We start from the raw sequence: 19148 nt of genomic DNA, 5'->3' as shown, positions 1-19148 counted from the left end.
TGCTCTGCCCAACTATCGGTACTGAGAATGTACCGTGGACCCTCCTCTGTGGTACCAAATGGACCCATGGTACTGCATGAGCTCTGGTACCCTGGATACCTGATGATTAGGGAAGAACCACAATCCCCATTACTTGGTACCAGGCCCCCGGTATCAAGCACATCCCGGCACCCAGAATCGTTTTAGCATTGGGCTGTATACTGCCAATACCCCAGTCAGCGGCACCCTCACCCACTGACGAATCTGACACTGGCCAGGAGGAGATCATTCCCTGGCCCCTCAAGGTGGCCCACCACCACACTACAAGGGTCATCCCCAATTCCATCACGTCAACCGCCCCTGCCTGCCTTCCTGCCTCTCCCTCCCAAGGCCATATTGTAACTCTTCGGGTATATACACACGCATGGCGTGACCGTCTCTCATGGAGAGTCCACCAGATGATTTGCTACATCCTGGCACCTGAGCCAGGGCAGGAGAAAGCTTTTTCAGAACAGGAAAGAAGGGGAAGAAGAAGAAAAAAAACCCACCTGAAGAGGAAGCTACCTCTTCAGCGCACTTCTCCTCCTCTCTCCCAGATGAGACTGTGCTGCCCACCCCACATCACTAGGTGAAGATTTCAGAACTTTCTGGATCTTACCAAGAGGGTGGCAGACGAGCTGCAGATTCCCTTACAGGAGGTGGCAGATACACATCACAAGTTGGTGGAAGTTCTGCACACTACCGTCTCATCTAGAACTGTCCTCCCAATTAATGAGCTGATTCTAGATCCTACCAAAATCATCTGGCAGAGCCAGCCTCCATCGCACCAACCAGCAACAGAGTGCAAAAAAAAAAACCCAACCCTACATCTCTACCCAAAGAGGCAGACTTTGTTTTCAGCATCCGCAACCCAACTCCATCATAGTGGATGTGGTTAATGCATGAAGCAAGCAACATAATGCCAAGTCATCTCCATATGATCAGGCTTCGCAAGATGGCGTATTCATCGACAACATTACTGTTTAGAGTCATAAATTACCAAACTGTCATGGCCAAAACAATTTTGTTAATCTTGGGAAACCCAGGATGTTTCTGAAACATTACTGGAAACACAAAAAGAACAGATTCAGACCCTTCTTAGAGAAGGTCAGTTAATAGCCAGACAGGTCCTAGAGATACCACTGGATGTAGCTGTTACAGCTGCCCGCCCAGTCTCCATGACAGTGGTACTGAGGTGGGTTGTGGGTTGTTTTTTTGTTTGTTACACCTCTCTAGATTGCCCAAAGAGCTACAGACTTCCAATTTGAAGGGCCAAACTCTTTGCGGAGAAGACAGATTTTCCCTCCACATCCTGAAGGATTCTCGGACCGCACTACACTCCTTAGGAATCTACACTGTGGAACAGAAGAGAAGATATACCTCTCAACCACACCACAGATCACAATCTTCTCAATACTCACCATCTCTGTGCTGTTATGAGCCACAGTGTAAGAGGTCCAGGGCTCAAAAGTGAGAACAGTCTGCACCCCATTTTTTCTCACAACAATAAGTGTATACTGAATTCAGAGGTGCATCAAGATATAGCCACCCTTTGGGGAACCCGGCCTATGGATCTCTTTGCTACTTATCGGAACAAGAAAGGTCCTTGTTACTGCTCCAGGGTCGGCTTGGGGAAACATTCACTGGCAGTTGCCCTCACCTTCCCAGGGGACAGGGCCCACTTGTATGCCTTTTTTCCCAGTTTCCTACCCTATCCAAGATTCTGTTGAAAACTCAACAAAACAAAGCGAGAGTTATTGCGATTGCCCCTCTTGACTATGACAAGTCTGGCTCCCTTACCTGATGCAGATGGCAATATGCCATCCTGTTCCTCTGACGTCAGCCCATTCCTCACCCGCTCTCTCAAAACAATGGGCTGACCCTTCACCCCAACCCATGGGTCCTCCGCCTCCAGGCTTGGATCTTTCTTTGTTCCAAGGCTTAGAAGCAGAATGCTCTGTCAAGCTGAAACACATATTGCAACACAACCACAAGTTGACCACTCCACATACCTATCTACAAAATGGAAACGACTCCAAGTTTGCACCATTCCAAACGGACAGACCCAACCTCTTCTTTCCTCCCTTTGATTTTGCACTACATTTTAAACTCTCACTCAGCTCCCTTAAGGTACATCTCATGGTGAAAATGGCTTCCCACTTGGAGTTTGCTCAACCACTAATGCATAGATTCTTTAAGGGCATTGGGACGCTCTTCGCCCATGTGACATCACCTGCTCCAGCCTGGGACTTTAATCTAGTTCTCAGGGCTTGGACTAGAGTTCCCTCCGAGTCCAGGGCAACTTGTTCTCTCTTATACCTGTCCACGACGACGGCATTTCTAATTGCCATCACCTCAGCTAGGCACATAGGAGAAATAGGGGCCCTGATGGCACACCCATCATTCACGGCCTTTGTCTTTAAAAAAAAAAAAAAAAGTAACTCTAAGGCCATATCCCAATTTTTGCCTGACTTTTTCTGCACTTTCCATATGACTCAACAGATCCATTTCCCTGTTTTTTTCCCAAAACTACATTGTGACAACTGGGAGACAATTGTGCATATGCTAGATATTAGAAGGACATTAGCATTCTACTTGGATAGGACTAAGGACTTCAGGAAATCCCCTAAACTCTTCCTTTCATCCACAGAAAGATCCAAAAGCTCTGTGATATCTCCTCAAAGACTATCCAAATGGGTCTCTAGTTGCATTAATCAATTAGCAAGGGCGCAACTTGCTTCCATCCATATGCACTCCATGAGATCAGTTCTGACCTCAATCACATTCCATAGGGATACCCCTATCTCCCCAATCTATAGAGCAATGATTGGGGCCTCTGTCCATACTTTCACAGAACATAATGCGATCACTGAACATTTGGCTACTTGCACCATCTTCGACTCCATAGTGCTCTCTGTAGTAAAAGACTCCGCTCCAAAGTCCCAGCCTCCAGTGGTGGGTACTGCTCCGGAGTCACCTAAAGTGGAGCACCCATAGGGACACTACTCGAAGAAGAAGAGGAAGTTACTCACCTTGTGCAGTAACGATGGTTCTTCGAGATGTGTGTCCCTATGGGTGCTCCACAACCCGCCCTCCTCCCCTCTACTTCAGAGTTCTCTATGGGGCTCTGTGGTAGAGAAGGAAGTGAGGGGGGTTCGCCCGTGCAGTGCTAAAGAGCCTTGAGGCAGACCACAAGGGAGGGAGAGCACATGAGCGGGCTCAACGGGACACTGCTACCAAAGGGACACTGCACTCATAGGGACACACATCTCCAAGAACCATCGTTACTGCACAAGGTGAGTAACTTCCTCTTGTGAGGCCCTAGCTGTAATTCTGCCATCCCCGTCACCCATGAGGTCCCAGCCGTGCCAGGGGAAATACTCAAAGGTGTCTTCAACAATCAATTTAATTGCAGCTGGGATCACAAAGCCCCAAACGCTTCCTGCTATCAGTCAATGCCAGTGGGTGGAGTTAAGGGGATTTGGGTGTCTTGGCTGTGTGGTGCTGAATTTAACACATCTGGATTGGTTTTGAGTGTGACCTCAGGCCGGGAATCTTTGGGGATAGTGAAGTTTGGTTTGAGGATAATCAACATCCCCAGGAGGTATTTAACCCATGAGTTACTGAGACAGACTGGCCCTTGAGGGAGTCCTTGGCATGGGAACACTTTCGGGCTGGTTAGTATCAATACGGAACAGGTATTGTGTGTTAGAAACATCATGCCCGGCACTTTGTGCTCAAGGAGATGTTGCTGAATGGGGACCTATTGCACAGCCCCTCCTGCCCCGTTTAAAGCTGCTACCATTTGTATTGTCCAGGAGTGGCGAAAGGAGCTGATGAGAGCAGACTGCAATGGCGAGAAATGTGACAAGCCCCAGAGAAGCAGGGGAGAGGGAGATCCGGAGGAGATGTCTCTGCCAGGGTGTGGGGAGGGTGACACACTGACTGGCGGAGTTAGAGATGCAATAGGCTGAGCAGGATGTCCCAGGGAAAGCAGGGGAGAAGGAGCAGAGCAGATGCAGGAGGAGGGTGAGCATGTAACTTGATTAAGTGGAAGATCATTGATCCATTGCTGGCGTGTCTGGAAGAGGAACTGGGATGGGGCAGTGTAGGGGAAGTGGGATGGGGGTGCTGTGCGTACAGGTCTTGGGGGGTAGGGTCCACCAAGGAGGGCAGGTTATGGTGCTCAGGAGAGTAGGACCGACCCTCTAAAGATGAGTATCGGGCTGTGGGGGAGGGCAAGGCCTTTGGGGCTGCGGGTAGCAGGCCCCATGTGAGGCTGGTGCTGGGAGATGTTACTGGTTCCACTGGGCATAACACTGATCCCCAGACTCCCCCACACCCTCCCTTGGCTTCCCTTAGCCCCAGCCTGGCACGTCCCCTGGGTGGCTGGGCTGGGGGCTCATGCGGGGGCTGTGCCCGCTGCTGGGCTGGGGGTTAACGTGGGGGTTCTATGCAGTGCTGTGTTGTGGAGGATGAAGTGGCACCAGTTGGGCTGGCACTGGAAGCCCTGCCTCTCCTTCAGCCTCTGCATGGGTTAGTTGTCCACGGCCACGTGGCCGTAGCTGGGATAGCCCCATGCGTGCATCTGCTTGGCCATGACATTCAGCAGCACTTGGATGTAGCCGCGTCCCTGGTGCTGGGGGAGGGTGTAGCCGTGAGTCATGATGCCAAACGGGTCTGTAATGATCCAGCTGACAGGGCGTCCAGCAGCGTCCAGGAGGCAGACACCGGGGAAGTGGCGGATCAGGTTGGCCAGGTACCTCCTGCTGTTGTCGTTCCCCCCAAAGGCCCACGTCTCATTCAGCAGGTCGGCGTGGGAAACATCCAGGGATGACAGCCTCACAGACGGGTCCAGTCTGGGGGGGCAGTGAGCAGCAGGGCCAAGCCCCAAGGGTCAGTGATCGGGAGTCAGACCCCAGAATCATGAGGTTGGCCCTAAGATCATGAGGCTTTTTTTAAAGATTATGTTGTGATTGCTGGTGTCCCTTGATAGTTGAACTCCTTCCACCTCCGTGTGTTGCCAACACTCCCAGATTTATTAGGGTGTTATGGGCCCCACTGCAGAAGCTCCTAGTCCCACATCTCTCCATCTCCCATACAGCAATTCATTCTGCCCCATCAGTTCTGCCTCTCACAGTCACCCATCAACTCTGTCCCCAGCCTCCCCTCTGCACCTCGTGATGTTGTTCCACCCCTCCCAGCCCTTTGGGGGCTGCAGCAAGCTCCCCTCTCCCAGGCCAGGTGTTCCAGGGAAGGGGGAAGCCCAGGCACCATCTTGTCCCCATTGCTCACAGGAAGGGATGGGGAGCTGAAGCGATGTCACCCTGAGATGCTGAGCAATTCTTGCTGCCTCTTCCCCCCCTCCCCACTCCACCCATGACAAGGGTGTCACATTACTGCGGGGAGGGGCAGGGAACTCTTACTGCAGCAGCTGTGAGAGGCAGCCAATCGGAGGGGGCTTCCCCCTCAGGCAGAGGGGAATTCCCATGAAGGTCATCATGAGACCCCGCCAAACTCATGGGACTCAGCAAAGGGGGATGCTGTAGCCAAGTGGAGGGGAGAGTTGGCTGGATCAGGGGGTGGGGAATGGGACACTAACCCACACAGTGGCAGCTCTGCCTAATGTCCCTTCTAGTTAGAACTGAGTGTCTCATTTCCCTTCCTGGTAGAGACGCCCCCTGGGTATCTGCCCCTCCTGGGGTTCTGGGTGAGGAGCCGAAGTCTGAATAGGCTGTGGAGAGGGAAAGTTCCTCTCCATCCTGGTCCAGGACAGATGTGGTGAAGGGACAGGGTGAGCAGAGTCGCTCACTGCCCAAGCCCAGCCAGGGCTGATAGCTATTTTCAGGAGTGCCCTTCCCCAGGGGCTGTGGGTGGGTCCCATTGGTGGCATAGAAGCCATTTGCATCAGGGTTCTCTGGCAGAGGCTGGGGCCCTGTGCAGCAGCTGAACAGGGCCCTCCCCGTACCTGGCCCCACCCAATGGCTATGCTCCCCAGTCCCAGCGGGGTCCCTGAGGGAGGTTGGGCTTAGCACCAATCCCACTGGGATTCTGCTGGTGGCAACAGGGCCCCAGGCCCTGCATGGGGAATAGCCAGCCAGAGCGTGGGTATCCCAGTGCCATGCTGGCCAATGCCCCAGCCTCTCAGACTGTCCCCTTCCCTACCACACCCCCTGTGGGGCCCTGTGATGCAGGCAGACACTGACCGGATCTCGGGCATGGTGCTGGGATCTGGGTGGAGGTAGGTGAAGTAGCGGGATGCTTCCAGCTGGACTGCCTTAGCCTTGGCGATGTCCCTGGAGGCCTCGTACACCCCATTCTGGAGCCCTGCAGGTGGCAGGAATGCACCGTGAGCAGTGGGAACGGGGACTGTAGGGTGGTGAGAAAAGGGTCCATATGTGTGGGGAGCTCAGCCTGGCACAGGGGACAGGAGTCTGAGCTTCCAATCCACTAGCCCCAGCCCTCAGGGAAGAGGATGTGGTCAGGTGAGCTGACCCCTGCCCAGCCCTGGCAAGGGGCTGCCCCATAGGTACCTGACCCCAGAGAGCTCATGGGAGCAGCCGCGCAGCCTCAGGGGAGCTGAGGGCTTCGGGGCTGGCACTGTAGGACGGGATCCAGGGGTCGTGCCCAGACATGATTTATCTGCTCAATCGCTGTGTGGCTCTCCCCAGTGCTGTGGGGCCCATGTTACCGAGGATGCAGAAGGCCTGGCCCCAGTTGACGGCACTGCCCAGCAGGGCCCGGTTGGCGCCTAGGTCCCGGTAGAACGCTGCGTATGTGTTGGTGTAGAAATCAGTGTCGTCCGATGCCACCTGCCGGGGTAGACATGGAGCAGGGTGGTGAACTCCCAAAGGAATGACTGATCTGCCTGCCCACCCTGATCCAGCCTGGAAAGGCCCCAAATCCCAATTCCCTTCCTCCCCGCCCCTCAACCCCGCCTGAGCCAGCCAGTCCCCCAGGTGCAGCGCGGTGGCTAAGGGGCAGCACCCCTCTGTGCGGCCGGGTGAGGATGGCTTTGAACTCGGGCCATGTATCCACCAGCACCTCATGTCCAGCCGGGTTCCCGCGGTTTATGTTCATCACGACACTGAGAACCTGCCAGAGATACAAGGGTGTTGGGGATCAGAGCTGGAGGAGGGACAGCAATTCCCACTCTCACGACTGTGCCAGGAGCCTCCAAATGTTTATTGTGCGGTTTCAGCGTCGTGGTCTTCTGCGCCTTCTCCGAGTGTTTTTTGCCCTTCCCCAAAATGGCCGCCCTCTCCTGTCCCTGACAGTGTGGCTGACACCACAAGCTGCCCTTAGCCAAGATGGCTGCCACCTCAGAATGATTTCAGGGGGGCAAGGCTAGGGAAAATGGCTGCCCCAGGCTCTGGGGAGCAGAGACTGGGGCGTTGCAGGGGAATGTGGGGAGCAGCAAGGAGAAGAGATTGGGGGCTGAGTGGGGGGATGTGGGGTGCCACTAGGGTTGGGCGGGAGAGGCAGGGAGGGAATTGTGATGTGGGGGGGTTGAGTGTTGGGGGTAATATGGGACAAGGTCTATGGGGAGTGAGGGCTGTTTGGGGCTTGTCTCTCTGATTTGGGGGTCTGATCCCTAAGTTGTTTTGTGGCCCCTGGGCTGGTATTGCAGGGGAGATCCTGAGTGTGGGGGAGACGGGTCAAAGGGGCTGGTGACCCGCACACCCACTGGAGCCATGTGATGGGCATGGAGCCATGAAGGGAGCCAGAGCTACCCAGCTCTCTGATTAGCTGTCACGGAGCCCGCCCATGCAGTGATTGGCTGACACGGTAGTAGATGCTCAAGATGGGCAGTGCAAATTTATTAATTGGTCCCAGATCCCCACCCTTCCCCACTTCATCAATGGAAAGTGGATATACACCAACCTTGGCAAAACCTGAGCATATTTACCATACACTTCAGGCAAACTCACTGGTAAAGATAAACAGTTAAACAAATGTATTGACTACAAAAGATAGATTTTAAGTGATTATAAGTGATAGGCAAAAAATCAGAGTTAGTTACCAAAGGAAAATAAACTATAAGCATGCAGTCTAAACTCTCAACCCTATTAGACTGGACAACATCTAGATTAAGCAATTTTTCTCACCCCACTGGCTATTACAGTTCATAGTACACAGATTTCACCCTTGAAATCTGGACTAGTCTCCTCTGCTGGAGTCTTCAATCTTCTGTGAGTGTCTTTGTTGCTTGCAGCACAGGTGGGGGCAGGAGAAAAGGCCAAGCATGGGGCCCCTGTGTTATGTTTTATACCCTCAGTCCCATGTGCTTGGAGAACACAAGTCCAGGCATGTCTTGTGGGCATTGCTGAGTCCCCAAGCAAGGTTGAGCAATTCCCTTGGTGTGGGTGGGGTGTGGGTGCTGGACAATGGCTGTTGATGGGTTGTTTGACACCCTGCCTGGGCATTGGTTACTTTCCTTGCTGTTGCCTCCAGGGGGCTAATATCTGACTGATTCCCCAACTTACAGCATGCTTTAGTGACAACCATACAACACAATTCTCATAACTTCATATGCATTAATGATATACATATATGGATAGGAAAATGACTTTCAGCAGATCATAACCTTTCCCCTGATACCTCACATGGCCTACTTTATATGCAAGATCACAATCATATATACATGAGGAATATGGGGGTTCCAGGACACTCCCCCAAGGTACAGAATGTCACACATGGCACCAAAGGGGTCCATGACATTCCAGCTGATGGGGTGGCTGCTGGTGTCCAGGTGGTAACAGCAGGGGATGCAGTGGATCAGGTTGGCCAGGTACTCCTGGCTCTGCTCATTCCCCGCATAGGGCCACTTCATGTTCATCAGGTCGGCATGAGAGATGTCCAGGGACGAGAACCTCATGGTAGAGTCCAGCCTGGGGAAGCAGAGGGGGACAGGGTAAATCCAGGGGAGGGAGGGACTAGCTGGCTCAGGGAAGTTGGGAGCATGGAGCCTTTCCCCACTAACACAGGTGGGAGCAGCGCTGTGTCATGTCCCTGCTCGGTGGGTCTCAGAGGGGATATCTCCTTCCTCAGGGAAGCTTCTCCCCATTCCCAGAGTGACCCTGGAGCCAGACCCTTCGCTGGGGTCCTGAGTGAGCGGCCAATGACTGAACAGGCTTTGGGGAGGGAAGATGCCCCTGCCCCTGGGGCCCTGGTGGCTGGCGGAGTCGTGGCACGGGACAGATGGCCGGTGGAGGAAGCATGGCCGGTAGCTGTCCGTGCTCTGCCTGGGCTGCTTGCCAGGGTGCAGATCTCCAGGGCTGTGGGTTGGGCAGCTGTTGGGCAGGGGCATCACTTGCTATGGAGCAAGGGGGGCCATTGCCACCCTAGACCTTGTCTTGCCCTCCCTCCATGGGTCTATCTGCTCCGTTTTTTGCCTCACCTACCTTTTCAGGATACAGGATCGCCTGTAATGTTCAAACACAGCTTTGCTCCCCGTAACTCTCATGATTTTCTGAAATGACAGCCTACGTGGGGGCTGAATCAGGATCCCCTGAGACGGGTTGCCCCCCTTTGGGATGCCACCTCATGTGCGGGGACACCACTGAGATCACCTGTTCTGGCAGCATGGGCCCCCTTTTTACCTGTCTTGCTGAGCCAGGCCAGTAAGCCTCCTCCAGCACACCCAGAGGCAGGGCCATACCCAACTGCAGAACAACACAGACACTGAGATCAGCTCTGGAAAGCCTCAGCTTAAGGGATTTGTCCCAGCACTCAGGTATCCACCTCCCTTGGAGTGCACACCCAAAGGTATATTGTCTTGCACTGTAGAGAAATCTATACAATGCAAGCTCATAAATTTGCCCCCTCCCTCAATGTGGTAGAAGATATGCACAACTTCTTCCCCTCCCCACCCCCAGTTAGAAATTACAGAAACTGGATTTAATAATAAACAAAGCAAATTTTATTACCTATAACAGGCAGATTTTAAGTGGTTAAAGGGGTAGCAAACAGAACAAAGCAGATTACTAAGCAAATAAAACAAAACACGCAAACTAAATTTGATTCACTAAAGAAACAGGCTATAAAACGTAATTTCTCACCCTAACTATTGTCACAGGTAGATTATAGAAAGTCTAGAAAGGCAGCTGCACTGGCCTGCAGCTTGAGACTTCAGGTATTTCCACTCACAGACTGGACGCCCTCCCAACCTGGGTTCAACCCTTCTCCCCTAAGTTCAGTTCTTGTTTCCAGGTGTTTTTCAGTGTCTCTTTGGGTGGGGAGGCAGAGGAGAACCATGATCATATCACTCCCCTGCCTTATATATCTCTTGTGTATGGTGGGAACCCTTTGTCTCGCAGTGGAAGAACACTAGCATTCCAAGGGGTGGGTCCAGTACCAGATGACTCAGACCCATGTCTCTGCAGGGCTGTGACAGCCATTACTCGTAGGCTGTCTGGAGCACCCAGAGGAAGACTAAGCTCTTTCACAGTCCATTGTCTTTGCTAATGGGACATTAGCCCTGTCTGGCTTTTCCATTGTTGTACCTGAAGGGCTGGTTGGGGGTGACAACCGAAGTAACACATTTGAAATACAGATACATAGTCAATATTCCTAACTTCAGATAGAGAAATGATACAGGCTTACAAATTGGATAATCACATTCAGTAAATCATAACCTTTCCAATGATATCTCACCTGAACCATCTTGCATAAACCATCTCAGTTATGTCATATCCATATCATAAGTATATTTTCATAAAGATTATGGAGTGTAATGTCACACCCCCACCCCAAACACCCTGTGCCTGAGCTCTCTAGTGCCTGCAGGGTCCCTGAGCAGCCAGAGAGCAGGCTGTGTAGGCAGTGTCAATCCCTGTGGGATGTTGCCATTGGCCTGGGGCCCAGGCAGGGTGAGGAGCGGGGCCAGCTGCTTTCCAGTGAAGCTGTCCAACCCCTGTGCCCACCCCCAGGCAGGCATTGACCGGATCTCAGGCATGGTGCTGGGATCGGGTGGAGGTAGTTGAAGTGGTTGGATGCCTCCAGCTGCACCCCATTGGCCCCAGCAATGTCCCTCAAACACCCTGTCCTGGGGCCCTTCAGGGGGCGGCAACAGACCCTGAGCAGTAGAAGCCCTGAATGGGGAACGTGGCTGTGGGGGGCCCAGACTGGCAGGTAGGGAGGAGAGGGGACCAAGCCAATCCACCAGCATGCAGGTCTCATGAAAGGGGGCCTGCATCAAGTGAGCCAATCCCAGCCCAGCAGCCTGACCCCATGGGGCATACGGAAGCAGCTGGGGAGGGCCTGGAGATTCACGGGCTGGGACTGTCTGGGGCTGCTGGGGTTAGGCCCCAGACGGTGGGGGGACATGCAGTGGCTGTGGGGCTCAAGACGAGGCACCCCAACATTACTGTGGATACAAAAGGCCTAGCCCCAGTTGATAGTGACCATGCTGCCCAGCACCGTCCTCTGTAGAATGCCATGTACATGTTGGTGTAGAAATCAGAGTCAGCTGATGCCGCCGGCCAGGGGAGATATGGAGCCGAGAAGGGGGAACTCCCACTGGAATGACCGATCTGCCTGTCGCCCCAAGCCAGCCTGGCCCCCGCCCTGGGGTCCCCTGGAGGGAAAAAAACCTTGTGTCCCATTACCCACTCCCCGAGCCAGCTAAGCCCCCAGGTGCAGTGTGGTGGCTGAGGGGTGGCACCTCTCTGTGCAGCTGGGTCAGCACAGCTTAGAGCTCCAGCCACTAATCCACTAGCACCTCACTCTTGGCCGAATTCCCACAGTTTATCCATCACGGCGCTGTGGATCTGCGAGAGCCATGGGGAGCAGAGGGGCAGATTTTACAAAGTCAGAAAACTCTTCACTGGGAGGCAGCACCGAGGTGGCCCTTTGCCAAAGCGGCCAAGGGTGTCAGCAGGGCTGAGGGAGCCCCGGGCAGCCCTCTCTTACCCCGCACAAATGAGGCTGAAATCACCAGAGCTGGGTGGGGTGGTGGAGCCTGAGGGCTGGCCCAGCTGGCATTTCTCAAAGGATAGTAGGACACAGGCCTGTCTGATGCCAGGCTCTGCGATGAGGCCAACAGCTGACACCAAACTGTGAGTGGAGCGTAGCAGAAGAGGAAACCACTGCTGAAGTGTCATCTGTTCAGTGGTTGTGGGCAGGGAAGTGAATCAGAGGACACAACTGGGGACACTAAAGGGCAGGACTGGGTGTTTACTTATTATTCTTAACTACAGATAGGTGAGTTGCAATTGCTGTGCTCTCCCCACTCACTCAGTTTGCCTTTTAAAGTCCCTCCAGGGAAAATATTTAGTGATCCTAGAAATTTGGTAGGATGGCTCCAACTGGTGCTATTGGTTAATTTACCAAAGGAAGCCTTAGATATTTGACCGGACCCTTGTTGCTGCACACATCACCCTGCAGACCGGCTTACGCACCCAGAACACTTTGGTTTTCAGGCTCTTAGTGTCTGGACACAAAGCCGACACTCTGGGAACAAGCAGAACCTCTTTTGGGAAAATTTCATTTGAAAAGTGGGTTGAAAAATGGGAAACTGTTGCATGGCCCTAGCTGTAATTCTGCCATCCCCCTCGCCCACGAGGTCCCAGTCGTGCCAGGGAGTGCCGCTGTAAAGGGGAAATACTCAAAGGTGTCTTCAACAGTCAGTGTAATCGCAGCTGGGATCACAAAGCCAGAAACGCTTCATGCTATTGGTCAATGCTGGTGGGTGGAGTTAAGGGGATTTGGGTGTCTTGGCTGTGTGGTGCTGAATTTAACACGTCTGGATTGCTTTTGAGTGTGACCTCAGGCCAGGAGTCCTTGGGGATAGTGAAGTTTGGTTTGAAGATAATCAACATCCCCGAAAGGTATTTAACCTTTGAGTTACTGAGACAGACTGAGGGAGTCCTTGGCATAGGAACTGGTTTGTATCCATGTGGAACATCATGGGTTAGAAGCATCATGCCCAGCACGTTGTGCTCAAGGAGATGTTGCTGAATGGGGACCAATTGCCCAGCCCCTCCTGCCCCATTTAAAGCTGCTGTGGCTTGTATTGTTCAGGAGCGGGGAAAAGAGCTGATGAGAGCAGACTGCAATGGGGAGAGATGTGACAAGCCCCATATGCTCAGGGTTTAGCTGATTGCCATATTTGGGGTCGGGAAGGAATTTTCCTCCAGGGCAGGTTGGAAGAGGCCCTGGAGGTTTTTCGCCTTCCTCTGTAGCATGGGGCACCGGTCACTTGCTGGAGGATTCTCTGCTCCTTGAAGTCTTTAAACCACGATTTGAGGACTTCAATAGCTCAGACACTGGTGAGAGGTTTTTCGCAGGAGTGCGTGGGTGAAATTCTGTGGCCTGCGTTGTGCAGGAGGTCAGACTAGATGATCATAATGGTCCCTTCTGACCTTAGTATCTATGAATCTATGAAACAGGAGAGAAGGAGATCCAGGGGAGACGTCTCTGGCAGGGTTGGGGGGACGGTGACACACTGACTGTGGAGGAGTTAGAGATGTAATACGCTGAGCAGGCTGTTCCAGGGAAAGCGGGGGAGGAGGAGCAGAGCAGAAGCAGGAGGAGGGTGAGCATGTAACTTGATTGGATGGAATATCACTGAGCTCTTGCTGCGGTGTCTGAAAGTGGAACTGGGATGGGGGTGCTACAGATATGGGGTCGGGGGACTGGGGTCCACCCAGGAGGGCAGGTAATAGAGCTTGGGAGACTAGGACAGACCCTGTAAAGCTGCGTATGGTGCTGTGAGGCTGTGGGAAGCAGACCCCATTTGAGGATGGAGCTGGAAGATGTTACTGGTTCCACTGGGCCTAACACTGATCCCCAGACTCCTCTACCCTCCTCCCTTGGCTTCTCTTAGCCCCAGCCTGGCAGGTCCCCTGGGTGGCTGGGCTGGGGACTTATGCAGGGGCTGTGTCTGGAGCCGGGCTGGGGGTTAACATGGGGGTTCTATTCAGTGCTGCATTGTGAAGGATGAAGTGGCACAGGCTGGTTTGGCACTGGAAGCTCTGCCTCTCCTGCAGCCTCTGCGTGGGGTAGTTGTCTAGGGCCACGTGGCTGTAGCTGGGATAGCCTAGTTTGTGTAACCGCTTGGCTATCAAGCTGCTTAGCACCCTATTGTAGCCACGCCCCCGGTGCTGGGGCAGAGTCTAGACATGGCTCATGGCGCCAAACTGGTCTGAAGTGATCCAGCTGACAGGGTGGCTGGCAGCATCCATGAGGCAGATGCTGGGGAAGTAGCGGATCAAGCTGGTCAGGTACCTCCTGCTCCTATCATTCCCCCCAAAGACCCATGTCTCATTCAGGAGGTCAGTGTGAGAGATGTCCAGGGACGAGAGCCTCACGGCCGGGTCCAACCTGGGGGGCGGGAGGGAAGAGAGCAGCTGGGCCAACCCACAAATGTCAGCGATCAGGAGTGACACCTCAGAATCATGAGATTGGCCCTAAGATCATGAGGCTTTTAAAAAAGATTACGCTGTCGATTGCTGGCCTCCCTTGACAGCTGAATTCCCCCGGTGTGACAATCACTGTTGCCAACAGTCCCAGATTTATTATGGTGATATGGGCCTCCCTGCAGAAGCTCCTACCCCAGCATCTCTCCATCTCCCACACAGCAATTCATAGAATCATAGACTAGAATCATAGACTTTAAGGTCAGAAGTGACCATCTGACCTGGAGGAAAATTCCTTCCCTACCCCAAATATGGTGATCCGCTAAACCCTGAGCATGTGACCAAGACTTACCAGCCAGACACCCAGGAAAGAATTCTCTGTAGTAACTCAGATCCCACCCCATCTAACATCCCATCACAGACCATTGGGCAAAGATCAATTAATTGCCAACATTAGGCTATCCCATCATACCATCCCCTAATTCATTCTGCCCCATCAGTTCTGCTCCGTACCGGGAACCATCAGCTCTGTTCCCAGCCTCCCCTCTGTACCTCCTGATGTTCTTCCACGCCTCCCAGCCCTATGGCAGCTGCAGCGGGCTCCCCTCTGCCCTTCCCAGGTTGGGTGTCCCAGGGACAGGGGGAGCCCAGGTACCGTCCCGTCCCATTGCTCACAGGAAGGGATGGGGAGTGGAAGTGATGTCACCATGAGATGCTGAGAAATTCCTGCTGCCTCTTCCCCCCTCTTCTCTCCCCTTCCATGAGAAAGGTGTCACATTACTGTGGGGAGGGGCAGGGGCAGGGAACTCTTATTGCAGCAGTTCTGAGAGGCAGCCAATCAGAAGGGGCTTTCCCCCCAGGCAGGGCGGGATTCCCATGAAGATTACTGTGAGACCCAGCCAAACTCATGGGATTCAGGAAAGGGTGACGCTGGAGCCAAGTAAAGTGGGCAGCTGTCTGGTTTGGGTGGGGGTGGGGGGGAAATGGGACATGGGGCCTTTCCCCACTAACCCACACAGTGGGCAGCTCTGCCTATTGTCCCGTCTCGTTTGAACTGAGTGTCTCATTCCCCTTCCTGATAGAGATTCCCCCACCCCCAAAACGCCCCTGGGGTGCCTTTCCCTTCCTGGGTGAGGAGCCATAGACGCTGACTCCGTGGGTGCTCCGGGGCTGGAGCATCCACAGGAAAAAAATAGTGGGTGCTCTGCACCCACCGGCAGCCAAGCTTCCCTCCCCCCCACCCCACCTCTGCCTTCCCCCCCTGAGCGCGCCACTTCCCCGCTCCTCTGCCTACCTCCCAGCGCTTCCGTCCCCGCCCACCGCCAAGCAAGCTCCAGGAGGGCGGGGGAGGAGCGGGAATGTGGTGCACTCAGGGTAGGAGGCGGGGAAGAGGCGGGGCCAGGGCAGGGATTTGGGGAAGGAGTCAGAATAGGGGCAGGGAGGGGGTGGAGTTAGGGCAGGGACTTTGGGGCAGGGGCGGGGAGTCATGGAAGGTGTGGAGTCGGGGCAAGGCCGGGGGCAGAGGCGGATCGAGCACCCACTGGAGGAAGCAGAAGTCGGCACCTATGTGAGGAGCCGAGGTCTGAACAGACTGTGGGCAGGGAAGGTTCCTGGGCCAGGAGAGATGTGGTGCACGGATCAGGGGAGCACAGCTGCTCAGTGCCCAAGCCCTGCCAAGGCTGACGGCTGATGGCCCTGTGCAGGAGCTGAAGAGGGATCTCCCTCCCCATGGCTGAATCCACCCCATGGCTACGCTCCCCAATCCCTGCAGGTTCCCTGAGTGAGGTTGAGTTCCCTACCAATCCCACTGGGATTCTGCTGGTGGCAACAAGACCCCAGTGCCCCAGGCCCTGCATGGGGAATAGCCAGCCAGACCTTGGGCATCTCAGTGCCACACTGGCCAGGGGCCCTGTGGCACAAGCAGACACTGACCGGATTTCAGGCATGGAGCTGGGATCCGGGTGGAGGTAAGTGAAGTAGCGGGACGCTTCCAGCTGGACCCCTTTAGCCACGGAGATGTCCCTGCAGGCTTCGTACACCCCATCCTGGAGCCCTGGAGGGGGCAGTGACGAGCTGAGAGCAGTGGGGATGGGGACTGAATGGTGGGGAGAAAAGTGCCCATATGTGTGGGGAGCCCAGCCTGGCACAGGGGGCGGGAGGGGCAGGAGTCTGAGTTTCCAAAGCTACTGGCCCCAGCCCTTAGGGAAAAGGATGTGCTCAGCTGAGCCGACCCCAGCCCAGCCCTGGAAGGAGCAACCCCATATGTTCCTGTCCCCCATACAGCTGGCAGACTGGGGGGATCTGAGGGATTCGGGGCTGGCACTGTAGGGCGGGATCCAGGGGTTTGGCCCAGACAGAACATATATGCTTAGTCGCCGTGGGGCTCTCCCTGGTGCTGTGGGGTCCATGTTACCGTGGATCCAGAAGGCCTGGCTCCAGTTGACGGCGTTGCCCAGCAGGGCGCAGTAGGCACCCAGGTCCCGGTAAAACGCCACGTACATGTTGGTGTAGAAATCGGAGACGTCCAATGCCACCTGCTGGGGGAGACATGGAGCAGAGTGGGGAACTCCCAATGGAATGACTGATCTGCTGGCCAACCCCCCCTTCCCCACATGGAGCAGAGTGGGGAACTCCCAATGGAATGACTGATCTGCTGGCCAACCCCCCTTTCCCCCCCCTGAGCCAGCCTGGCCCCCACCTTGGGGCCCCCAGAAGGAAAAGGCCTCAAATCCCAATCCCCCCTCCGAGCGAGGCTGGCCCCTGCCTAGAGGAGAAAGGCTCCATGTCTTACTCCCCACCCCCCAATTCCCGCAGGCCCCCAGGTGCAGCGCGATGGCTGTGGGGAGGCACCTCTCTGTATGGCCGGGTAAGGTCAGCTTTGAACTCGGACCACGAATCCACCAGCACCTCGTACCCAGCCGGGTTCCTGTGGTTTATGGTCATCACGGCACCGAGGACCTGCCAAAGACATGGGGCAGGGGTCAGAGCAGGTGGAGGGGCAGAAATTCCCGCTCTCGTGACTCTGTCAGGAGCCTCCCATTATTCATCAGGGGGTTTCAGAGTCTCATGATCTTCTGTGCCTTTGGGGAGTATTTTTCCCTTCTCAAAAATGGCCGTCCTTGCCAATTGGGCTGACACCACAGGCTGCCCTTAGTCAAGATGACTGCCACCTCACAATGATTTCAGGGGGCAAAGGCCAGGGAAAATGGCTTCCTCCAGGCTCTGGGAAGCACAGACTGGGGGGTTGCAGGAGAATGTGGGGAGCAGCAAGGAGAGGGGATTGGGGGACGAGTGGGGGGATGTGGGGGTGACACTAGGGATCAGTGTGAGGGTCAGGGAGGGTGCAGGTATGTGGAGGGAGTGAGTGTTGGGGGAAGATGTGGGGCAGGGCATATGAGTGGGGAAGCTGTGGGGGCCTGCCTCTTCTTCCCCTGTCCCCCCCAGGTTTACTATCCTGACTTTTGGGGTCTGACCCCTGATTTGTGGCCTGTGGGCTAGTATCGCAGGGGAGACCCTGGGCATGGGAGGGTGGGGGAGGACAAGGGAGCTGGTGACCCCCCACACACTTGAGCCATGTGATGGGCATGGAGCCATGGAGGAAGGCAGAGCTACCCAGCTCTCTGATTAGCTGTCACGGAGGACGCCCATGCAGTGATTGGCTGACACGGTGCCTGGCCTGCCTGTGATGTGATTGGCTGATATGGAGCCAACTTGCCCTGTGATTGGTTGGGGAGGTCCCGCCGGCTACACTGCGTGAGCAGCAGGAATTGGAGCTGGGTTTGGACTTTGGGAGGCACGAGGGAGGAGCGGGTGGCTGGGAGAGCAGCCAGCATCTGGGTGGGAGGGGCCTGCCTCTCCGGCCTGATCTCTCACCCATCTCCCAGGGGAGTCAGAGGGACCTTCCCCTGCTCTCTGCCCCATGGAGGGGCGGGAGGGTTGAGTCCTGGCCCTGGGGTGTGAGCAGTGCGGTTAGGCACAGCCATGTCACCGGCAGCGTCTCAGGCAAGTGCCTCCGTAGTGTCCCCTCCAGCAGCCTCAGCTTGGAGGAGCAGCTCAGGATCAGCATCTCTGATGGGGACGGACCGTTGGCAGATTCCAGCGGGTGTGGCGTGGGGGGCACCTGGGTGGGTGAAGGAGAGAAACCCATCAGTTACCTGTGTCTATCCCCCCATGTCACAACAGAAGCTGGCAGGGTGTGTGTAACCTCCCACCCCTGCAATAACAAACCTGCAATAAAGCAGTCTGGGTGCAGCCCCTGTGCTCCCCAGAGATCCTACAATAAGAAGCCAGCCTCTGTACTCACCAAGGATCCTACAATAGCAATCCCTGTCTGTGTGTCTGGCCCCAGCCATGCCAGGGCAGGTCTGTGCAGGACTTGGGAGTCCCAGTAGCTCCCACTCACCTGGGATAAGGGGAACCGTGGAGAATTTGGCAGATAGGGTGCCCGGGGGGCAGTGAGGTCCCTGCCTGGCAGTGGCTGGTGGCCCTGTCCTCGCCACGTCTTGCTCTCCGTTGGGGCTGCTCCAGCCTCTTACCCCTGAGCAAATGAACCATTAACAGAGTCTGTGCCTGGCCCAGAGCTGTGGCAGCCACGTCCCTGCAATTGCAAGGCACCATCGGGCTCCTTCCATGGGCAGTGAGGGGTGAAACGATTTCCTGGGGCCAGTGGAGTAGAATTCTGAGGAAACAAAAGCACAGCCAAGAGTGGGGCATGGGCAAACCAGTTCTGCTGGTGCCCCTCAATCCCGACCCACAGCCCCTGCTGTCCCA

At 55.0% G+C, this 19148-nt stretch overlaps 2 pseudogenes; both read right to left on the bottom strand.

Annotated features, from left to right (window-relative positions):
* Nucleotides 1-4420: 4420 nt before the first annotated feature.
* On the bottom strand, nt 4421-10683 carry LOC141988358 (glycine N-acyltransferase-like protein 3; annotated as a pseudogene).
* Nucleotides 10684-13445: 2762 nt separating this feature from the next.
* Nucleotides 13446-18471, bottom strand: LOC141989921 (glycine-N-acyltransferase-like protein 3; annotated as a pseudogene).
* Nucleotides 18472-19148: the final 677 nt, after the last annotated feature.

This window comes from Natator depressus, chromosome 6, assembly GCF_965152275.1.
Source record: "Natator depressus isolate rNatDep1 chromosome 6, rNatDep2.hap1, whole genome shotgun sequence".
In the NCBI taxonomy this organism is placed as follows: domain Eukaryota; kingdom Metazoa; phylum Chordata; order Testudines; family Cheloniidae; genus Natator; species Natator depressus.
This window is presented reverse-complemented; position numbering and strand designations above follow the sequence as displayed.